Consider the following 10709-nt stretch of genomic DNA (forward strand, 5'->3'; position numbering starts at 1 on the left):
TTACCAATTTGCAGATTTAACAATGAATAGAGAAGAATCACCAAATTCCAGTTGCAAAGTAAGAATAACAGCAAGAATTCCAAAACCCTAGTGCGTCAGAGTTCACTGGAGCTTCGAACGAGCTATGAGCAGTGCTCGCACTAGGGAAGTAGTTAGAGAAGATTTCGTGGGCCTTGGCTTTCAACCGGCCACAACCAAGAGTGCAGAAAGCATAGAAGAGTGAGAGTTGAGAGAATAATATTAGTGGTAGCAATCATTAAGTCTTATAGGAGAAAAGTGGGTTTATATAGTAGTAAAAAATCAGCACACAAATAAGGAAATACAGTCAATCGCACATAAACAAGTAAAGAAGAACATGCAAAAATCAATTTAGAATCGGATTAGGAGAAGAAACCAGGTAAACCCTAGTTTGACAAAGATCAGAAATTGGCCGGAGATCTTGATGAATCGGACCCTCATATCCTTGCCATGAATGTATACAACAAAATACCTTCCAAATCTCGAAGAGTGAAGCCGATTTCCCTTGATTCGGAGACTGGTACTTGCCAAAAGGGGCAAGTACTAAGTAACACCATAGTCGTGTAAATAACAACGAGGCAGGACACATAAGGTAAGTGAATCATGAAAGGAATCCATAATTGATCGGATTCGGAAAAGATTGGAAGGAGGAGGCTAGGGTTTCTAAAGAAGGGAGAGAGGGAGTTTTTAGGGGCGGTCGTCTTGGAGAAGTGACTATTAGGGTTTGGGGTTGGGTAGTTTAAAGAGGGGAGATGGCTTGAGGACCATTGATCTTTGGGATCAACGGCTGAGATAAAAAGATAGAGTCGGGTGGGTCAACAGGAGTGGGTCGCGACCGCGTTTAACAAAGGGGCTGTTTGGTTTGGGCTAGGGGTTATTGCGTTGAAGTTTTGGGGTGTTTGGGCCATTAATTTGGTCCGAAAATTGGCATAGCTTGGGCCAGCTCTAAAAAATAAAGAAATTAAGGAACAATAAATTAATAAAATAGCTAAATAAATATAAACATACTATTTATGCAACTTAATGCTTTAAAATAATAGCTGAAGATTGTAAAAATATATATAAAAAAAATCATTTTGACCCTAAATAATAAATGTAGTTAATTATAAAGTATAGGTTATTAACGCAAAAATGTGTAAATAGCGCAAAAATACAAAATGTAATTATATAAAATGATGTAAAATATTACTACTCCCTCCGTTCCAATTTATGTGAACCTGTTTGACTGGGCACAGAGTTAAAGAAAAAATGAAGACTTTTGGAATTTGTGGTCCTAAACAAGTCAAAAAGGGGCCCAGAGTATTTGTGTGGTTATAAAAGCTTCTCATTAAGGGTAAAATTGTAAGTTTAAGTTAAATTGTTACCAAATTTAGAAAGGGTTCATTCTTTTTGGAACGGACCAAAAAGGAAATAGGTTCACATAACTGGAACAGAGGGAGTATAAAATATGCATGTGGGTGCAAATAACAAATTTGGATGATTAAATCATCCCAAAATATTTTGAAGCGATAATTAATGAATATTTGAATAATTTAAATGCAAGAAAAAATTTATTTTTAAAGCTTTAAAAATTATAGAAAATACTTATATAATCCCTGTAAATTGGGTAATAGTGCAAAGTGATATTTTGAAAGTATGTGGAATACTTTATAAACATGAGGGGAAAATTAGTATTAACAAGAATCTCTTACGGGCGTGGACACATATACAAGAGAACTCAAAGAATTACGAGGCAAAACTAGATATGAAGCAAAATGAGACGACATGTAGGAATAAGTAGAACCCGAATCAAATAGAAGTGAAGCATCTCTATAGAAAACTGGAACAATACATGTGATGACGGCGTCAAATGACCCTGCCTCAGGTCTAGCTAGAAATGCATAAAAACAGGGTTGGGCCCCACCACTCTGACCTACGCCTCTCGGACGGGCTCTAGTTGGCTGGACTCCACCTCTAATTGCCTGACCTCCACATTTAGTAGTCTGACCCCCGCCTCTAGTTGGCTGAGCGAGCGGTGGAGCAACCAGTTCCAGAACCATGGCACGAGAACCCTATTGTGGAATGACACCTCGTGACCTAGGGCAAAATTTCGCAACGTGCCTCTCGATCTCCACAAGTATATAACAAGTCCTCGGCTACTGCGACTACTGACTCTAGAACTGCCCCTGCCAACCTGGATAACCACCCTGATATCTCTAGATCGGAGGTGCACTAGTAGGAGCTAAAGATGCGTTGTAGACTAGATGCTCAGGATTAGACCCATAAGAACCTCGACTATCCGAAGCATCGTGGGATGCCTAAAGCACTGACTCGATCGGCTTGGGAGGATAGCCTCTACCAAATGAACCCCTTCCTCCAGACGAGGCACCATTAAAACCACCAAAATGACGAGGCCTCTTCTCAGATACCGCCACATATCCCGATCATGAACTATCTTGATCCATCTAGCAATCTCTATAGCCCTATAGAGAGAAATATCATCTCCAATCTCATTGGCCATCTGTAGCCTAATACTGAAAGTAAGTCCATCAATGAATCTCCTCTCTCTCTCCCTCTCAGTAGGGAGTAAGATAACTAAATGGCGAGCTAGGTCCACAAATCGGGTTTCATATTAGGTAACACTCATGCTACCCTGCTGAAGGTGCTCGACTTGCCTTCGGTACTCCTCTCTTAGAGTGAAAGGAATAATCTTCTCCAGAAAAAGCTGCAAAAACTGATCCCAAGTGAGGGGTCAGGAACCTGCTGATCTACCCTGCATATGATCTTGCCACCACCTCTTGGCAGAACCAGAACATTGCAAAGTCTACTCCATTGGACTAAACAATACCCATGTTGCATAGAACCTCATAGCAGCGGTCCAAATAATCATGTGGGTCCTCAAAAGGTGCACCACTGAAGTGAATAGGGAAGAGCTTTGTGAATTTATCCAACCTCATCAATATCTCAGAAGATATTGTGGGCCTCTCTCCGGTCTGTGTAGCAACAATAGGCTGAACTACCCCAACTGTCGGAAGTGTCGGAGTCTAATATATGGGAGCCATTTGCTCCGGAGTGTGAGTAACGGGAGTCTGTGCTCCTCCCCCAGCCTGAGAGACAGTTGATGCCACCAGAAATGCACCGGTCTGGGCCACACTATTCATGTGGTCCACTAAGCGGAATAGAGCGTCCTGAAGCACGGGAGTGGCTATAAATCCCTTCGGGACCAGAGCAGGTTGAACTTGTGCGGTCTGAGCTGGGATCTCCTCCTCATGATCAATCTGAAGCTCCATAGTGGGTGTTGTTGCACGTGCTCTAGGATGAGCTTTGCCTCTGTCTCGGCCCCTACCTTGGCCCCGGACCCTACCTCTGGTAATGGCGGCAACATGGGGCTCTAGCTCTTACCCGATTGTAGATGTTGTGCGTAATTTCACCATCTGCGAGAGAACAAGAATCGAATGATTCAAACATCAATGATAGAATAAAATCACACGATAGGGAACAAAGAATTGAAATTTTCCCTAAAGCTCCATAGCCAATAGAAGATAAGCATAGATATCTCCATATCGACCCTCCAGACTCTACTAAGCTTGCTTACGACTCATGAGACCTAAGCAACCTAGTGCTCTAATACCAAATTGTCACGACCAGAAATCTACCCTCGAGATCGTGATGGGGTCTAACGGCCACTTTCTAGGCAAGCCGACATTAGTTAACCAATTTAATAACTAAACATTTCAAAACAGAATAATAACAATTATTACCGATGATTAAAATTGATATACATGAAATAAACCTATAACATAACATGGTCTAACTCAATCCCAGAAGTAAGTTGTCAGTAGTATATGAGCAACTAGAAGTCTACAAGTATAGTTTGAAATAAATACAAATACTTGAAAGTGATAAATAGTAAATATAGGAAATGGAAGGGGACTTCAAGGTCTGCGAATGCCAGCAGCTCTACCTCAAGTCTCCGAAGCAAATATGATCCGAGCAGATGCACCTCTAAACACCGCTGGGACCAATATCAGCATCTGCACAAGAAGTGCAGAAATGTAGCATGAGTACAACCGATCCAATGTACTCCGTAGGTGTCGAGCCTAACTGTAATAACCTGACCGGTCGTTTTGAGCATTTGCACTTCGCTCGGTGATTTGAGGGCATGAGTAGCTTTGTACGATGTATTATGACTTGTGTGTATCGTCGGTTTCGATTTTTGGGCGATTCAGAATTAGTTTGGAGGAATGAATTTCATAGTTAAAGATTTAAGTTGGAAGAGTTGATCAAGTTTGACGTTTTAGTATTTGACCTTGATCGGAGTTTTGATGATTCTGTTAGGTTCGGATGGTGATTTTGGACTCGGGCATTTGCCCGGATTTGCATTTGGATAATTCTAGAAGGTTTCGGCACTAATTGGCAAAAGTTGGAACTTTGAAGGTTGGAAATATTCATAGGTCTGACCGAAGTTTGACTTTATTGATATCGGGGTCAGATTTTGATTCCGGAAGTTATAGAAGGTGCGTTAGGTCATTTATGACTTGTGTGCCAAATTTGAGAGCAATCCGTGGTGTTTAGGCTTGTTCGCCGTTAGTTATGAACTTTGAAAGTTCATTAACTTCTTTAAGTCGATTTGAGATGCAATTTGTGATTTTAATATTGTTAAGTGAAATTTGAAACATCGAGTAGGCCTGTGTTATGATTTGGAACTTGCCTGCAAAATAAGGGGTCGTTCGGAGTTGGTTTGATAGCATTCGGACGCTTGGTTGCAATTCTAGAAGTTCTTGAGTTCTCCCTTCAAATTTCATGCGTGTTAATGTCCGATTCATGGTTTCGGGTGTTATTTTGGTAATTTGATCGCCGGAGCAAGTTCGCATGATTTTTCTAGACTTGTATGGATATTTGGCGGGGAGCCCCGAGGGCTCGGGTGAGTTTCGGGGTGGTTTTGGACCATTTTTAGGCACTTTTCAGTTTCTGGTTTTTGGCTACAAGGGTATGCATCACGATCGCGAACAGTTGGTCGCGTTCACGGAGAGCAAACTGCAGTTTGGGGCCTTGTGAATCGCGATCGCGTAAGCCTTTTCGCGATCACGTAGGAGGAATTTCTGCTGCACAGGGTTGAATTTGGAAGCTTATATCTTGAAATCTATAATGAATTTGGAGATGATCTAAAAATGAAAGTTGTAGCCCTTTGTGTCTACTTTTCCGAAAATAAAACCTTTTGGAATTTAGAGTTCTGTACAAAAAGTTATAGTTAATACATTACAGGCTATCTAGAAAGAGTTTGGAAATCACTGTTCATGAATTTTTTCGTCGCGATCATGAGGGATGTACGCGATCGCGTAGAAGGAAGCCTGGGCAGTGGAGTTAATGTCCATTTTCGGACCTTTGAGCCATTTATCCATATTTTGAGTTGGGGATCTCGGGATTTAGCAATTGTTTAGGCGATTTTCACCATATGGATTGGGGTAAGTGTTCTCTACTTGGTTTTGATTATATTTCACGAATTAATCTTCGTTTTCAGCGTATGATTATTGATTTTTAAAGAGAAATTGGAGGAATTATTTATGATTTCATAAAATGAATTTTGAGTTTTTAACATCTATTCGGAGTCGAAATATGGTACTTTGGTATGGTTGGACTCGTGGTTGGATGGGCGTTCGTAGTTTTATTTTTGTGAGATTCAGAGAAGCGGGCCCCGTGTTGACTTTTTGTTTACTCCGGGTCGTTGATTAAAAATTTTACTTTTATCAATTCGAATTGTTTCCTTAGACATTATTTGATGTATTTGAGTTTCTTTTGGCTAGTTTCGAGTCGTTTGGATGCCCGTATGCGTGGGATGGCATTTCTAGAGTATTGTTTGGCTTGCTCGATATTGGATTCAGCTTGTTCGAGGTAAGTAACACTTCTAAACTTGGTGCTGAGGGGATGAACCCCTGAATATACGTGTTATGTGTTGGTATTAAGGTGACGGGCGTGTGGGCCTGCACCATGTGAATTATGACTCGGTTGTTTCTGTGGTACTGTGTAGCTACCTAATCCTATTTTTTTAATCCATGAGACCTCTAAGTGCTAGAGTAACTGAGCTGTGATCCATGTTAGAAACCATGTTTAGGCTATGTGCTTATTTTGTTGGGACCCACTGAGGTCATATTTGTTGTTGAGTTACTTGCTTAAATTGCACTTACATACTAAGTCATACTCATTCAATTGTATATCATATCTGAGTCTCTGTTTCTATTTATTGATACATTATATCATTATTTTTGGGATGATTTTCATGAAATTATGAGCCCGAGAGACTGGAGTGATTAATGAGTAAGTTGGGGCCTGATGACCGGATTGTCATTGATATTGATGGGATCGGGCTGCATGCCGCAGGAGGCCTTATTGATTCACGATGGGATCGAGCTGCATGTTGCAGTGGGCTTTATTGATTCATGCCATGATTGGCTAATTGTAACTCTTGGGCTGGATCTGGACCTCCATAGTATGCACACCCACAGTGAGCGCACTTGCTATTGATTTATGCTGGGATCAGGTCGCACGCCACAACAAGATTTATTAGCATTTGGGTTGGATCTACCCTGTACAGTGCTGAGTGACTGAGTGTGTTGAGTGATTGAGCGTGATGAGAGGGAGTGTGAGACAGTGAGATTGAGTACTCTGAGAGTGTGGGTACATGACTTCATCATTGTGGTGCATTGCATTGACATGTATACTTGACGCGCAGACATAGAGATGCATTCCCTCATGTTACACGGTTTTGTGACATTTATGACTTCACGTACACATTGACACATAATGAAATATTTTTATTTATTGTTGAAAGGTTTTGGGAAAAATCACAGTTTTTCGGACTTACTCATATTTTGATGATTTTGGTAAAGGAATCGGGTTTTACTGTTATACTTGAAAAGCATGACTATTTTTCGTAACTGTGAATGAGCTGAGCATCACATTTTTGAGTCATTACTTGTATTGTTTTTCATATATTGCTACGAATTGTTCTTGGCTATTGGTGTTGGACTCTGACCTTTGTCCAAGGTCGTCACTGCTTTCAACCTAAGGTTAAGTTTGTTACTTATTGAGCACATGGGGTCGGTTGTACTGATACTACACTTCTGCACCTTGCGTGCAGATTTTTGGATGCTGATATTGCTGTGTAAGGCGGGAGCTGAAATTGAAGATGTGCCTGCATTCCGGCCATAACTGCCTCTTGCTCTTGGTAGCTTTAGAATTATTAATCTGTTCATGTATATTTCGAATAGATGATGCATTTATTTCATACAGGCTTTGTAAACTCTAAATCTTAGAAGCTCATAATTTGTATTACCAGTCCTTGGAAGTGTATTAAAGTTCAGTTATTTCATCAATTATTTTCTCAGTAAATCTTTTTTGAATCGGGTTGTTGTTATTTGGCTTACCTAGCGGGTTCGGTTAGGTGCTATCATGACTAGTTGGATTTTTTGGTCGTGACACTAACCTCGACGAGGTAATGACGAGGCTGTGACAAGACACCTACGTAAAATCCTATCAAGACACCTATGCAAAATCCTATATATATATATATATGCATATATATATAGGAAGGACACGTTCATGAAGGCCAAGCCCTCCATGACCCCTTCCCCGTGTTCATGAAGAAGAAATCCACCCCAATCCAAAGTTCCCCTTCGCGATCGTGGAGTAGCTTTGCGATCGCAAAGCACAATGCACCTGACATCAGCAACAATTGAAAACCAGAAACTTTCTGAGTTCAAATCTGTAGCCTATCTGAAACTCACCCGAGCCCCTCGATATCCAAACTAAACATTCACACAAGTGTAATAACATCATACAAACTCGCCAACGCGATCTAAATACCAAAAACACCTAGAACTACGAATCGGACATCAATGGGTGTTGTTTCAATTAATTGGAATCATCAAGAGGAGTTCAAAACATAAAATTAAAGTGATTTGGAGTAGATTTAAGCTAGATTTGAGTTAAATTTCAGAGGATACCCAAGGAAGAAGAAGAACCTGTGAAGCTCCATTGATAGGATTCATTTGTATAATAGTATATGATATTGTATAAATAGCATATAAGTGTATGCCTCTTATACACTATATCATACAAGGTTGATACATTATTTTACAGGTATTTGGTAAATTTCTCGCATTTGCTTCTTCTTCTCCTTCTTCTTATGCACCTATATACATAGTGCATCACGAATATTTTTACTATTGTGATTTAATATCTATATACACTCTTATACAACTATATACATAATCTACCTCTATGTATAAAAGTGTATAAGCATCCCTGATGAACTTCTTGTACTCTCACTAACATTTGTTGTTCAAAACTAGTCCAAATCTCAATCAAATAACTTCAAACTTTGTATACATCCTACTTAGAGTATTTCTAATAAGTTCAAACAATACCTACTCCAAATTTTTCACAAAATTATATTCGAAATTTAACAAGATTATCATTGAAGAAGATGAGATTTTAGGTTTCTCGCGTCTGTTTTTTGTTATTGTAGCTGGGATAGGTATGTATAAACTTGAGAAAAAAGGAGCGAAAGCTCACAGATATTTTATGCCTGAAGATGTAGAGAATCAAAAAAGCGAGAACTTTTTTCGGATCTGATCTTATTGATATTTGGCTACACATTTGTAAATTTGTAACTGGGCTAAAATACTGCTAGGACGGCTTATGGAGTAATTAATTGTGTAATTCTTTCTTAATTGTGTAGACACCAAATAATGACATGCTTTACATTTTGTTGTATTGCTTACGTCTACATTGAATATCTTGTTCATATATTGAGACTCATTTCATCCAATCCTTAAGAGTGAAATGGATTAGTAGATTAAATTAATATTTGAAATAAACTTAGAAATTTGAATCTGAGTGCAAACGCATGCAGGGTTTATCATTTTAAAAATTGGTCAAGAAACATGTAACATTTGTTATGGCTATGCTACGTTAACTCTTGCAAAAAATAAAAATAAAAGTAAGCCATCCGACTTGGAATGGAGGGACTAACTTTTTTTTTTTCTAAAGGCGGAATATTAATTTTCGTGGTGCATATAAATCCAAAGGTCACTTAATTAAACAATTGTTTCTATGAAAAGATAAAAATAATAAAATAGACATATTAACATTCTTCTATCAAGTTCTTTGCTATAAGTAAAATTATAATGTTGCTTTCAGCCTTTAGTTCTTCCACTTGACTTTGTTTTGATTTGGAAGCCATCTGTATTTTTTATATTTAGTGCTTAAGGACAATTATTTTTCTGCAGCTGCCATGCCTAATCAACAGCATTTCCTCTTTAAATTTCTTTTGCCTTTTTTTTGGTCATTTTTGCAAAAGTGTGAATTATATTAGTAATAGAAATACAGCACGATCGTCACGTAACTTTTGAATATTTCTGTTGACATAACCTTTAAACTTTAAAACCTGAGTTCATGTTTAAGAGGATGTAACAAACTTCACAAAAATAGAGGGTTACATTACTTATATTAAGAGCAAGGGAAAATGCTACAAGAGGTGATTTTTCTAGGAAATCAAATTCCAAATACTGACAAAAAATTAGGTTAAAAATTTCATGAAAATTATAATAGATTATATAGTTGCACCATATTTAGCGAGACTATCCAGCAATTGTCTAGAAATGCCCCCTCTTAATTAAGAGATTATGCTTGTCATTTTGCAAAGGCAAAAGAGGGGGGAAAGTTTGTGCACTGAAAATAAAATATATGGGATACTTTATTTTCTTTATAACTTAACATATCCAATAGAATGTCGACAAAAGAAGTGAAATAAACAAAATCTGCACCCCATCCACGAAACTCTTTAATTCTCTCCAAAAAGTACTTTTAAGACTGCTTATACTAAAATATTCATTTCAAAGATAGGTGAAATACAGACAAATCAAAACCTAAAACGAAAAAAGCAATATAAGACAAACTTATATCTCCATTAGCTTAGTGGAAGCAGCTGTCCTATCCTATCCTAAGACAAGCCTCCTAGTCCCAACTTTTATAGGAAATATTAAAGAGAGTTAAGACTTTCATTAAGGGATATTAAAGTATAAAAAAATTAAGAATGATTCAAAATATAATAGAAATTTTTTAGCTAGTTATACAGTATAATTCTTTTCCGAAAAGGATATTAATTAATCTCCCTTGGACTAAGGTGGGTCCACCACTCTGAACTAGTTACAACCCTTGTAGACATGTGTCAAAAGAATGTGCACAAGTTTATACTTTATAGAAATGGATATACTATGAGATAAGCTGGTCATCCAATTGCAAAACACCTTACCAATTTGTATACTATGTGGCAAGTTGTGTACCAAAGTTGAGTTTTTCTTGTTTACATATAAACCAGGAACCACATAAATATACTAATTAATATAAGATGTTGACCCTTTTTTTGTTTTTTTTAATCTTTTGAGTGGGTGTGGCTAGTAATTAGAAATAAGAGGAAATTCAAGAAGAATGGAGGGCCTTTGGAGATACGAAAGTAGAATTGCAAATAGTAAACAGTAAGAGTTGTATTTGCTTCCGACCCCCTTTTATTTTAAAATACTCGATCATTTCTCCATAAGAATTGTATTTCGACAGTCAAAGCAATTGTTTTACAAAAAGTATATTTTTGACTAAAAGCATATATGTTACTCACAGTATTTTCCGTAAATTTCTAGCTGCATAACCTCTTG

This window comes from Nicotiana attenuata, unplaced genomic scaffold (genome assembly GCF_001879085.1).
Source record: "Nicotiana attenuata strain UT unplaced genomic scaffold, NIATTr2, whole genome shotgun sequence".
Classification (NCBI taxonomy): Eukaryota; Viridiplantae; Streptophyta; class Magnoliopsida; order Solanales; family Solanaceae; genus Nicotiana; species Nicotiana attenuata.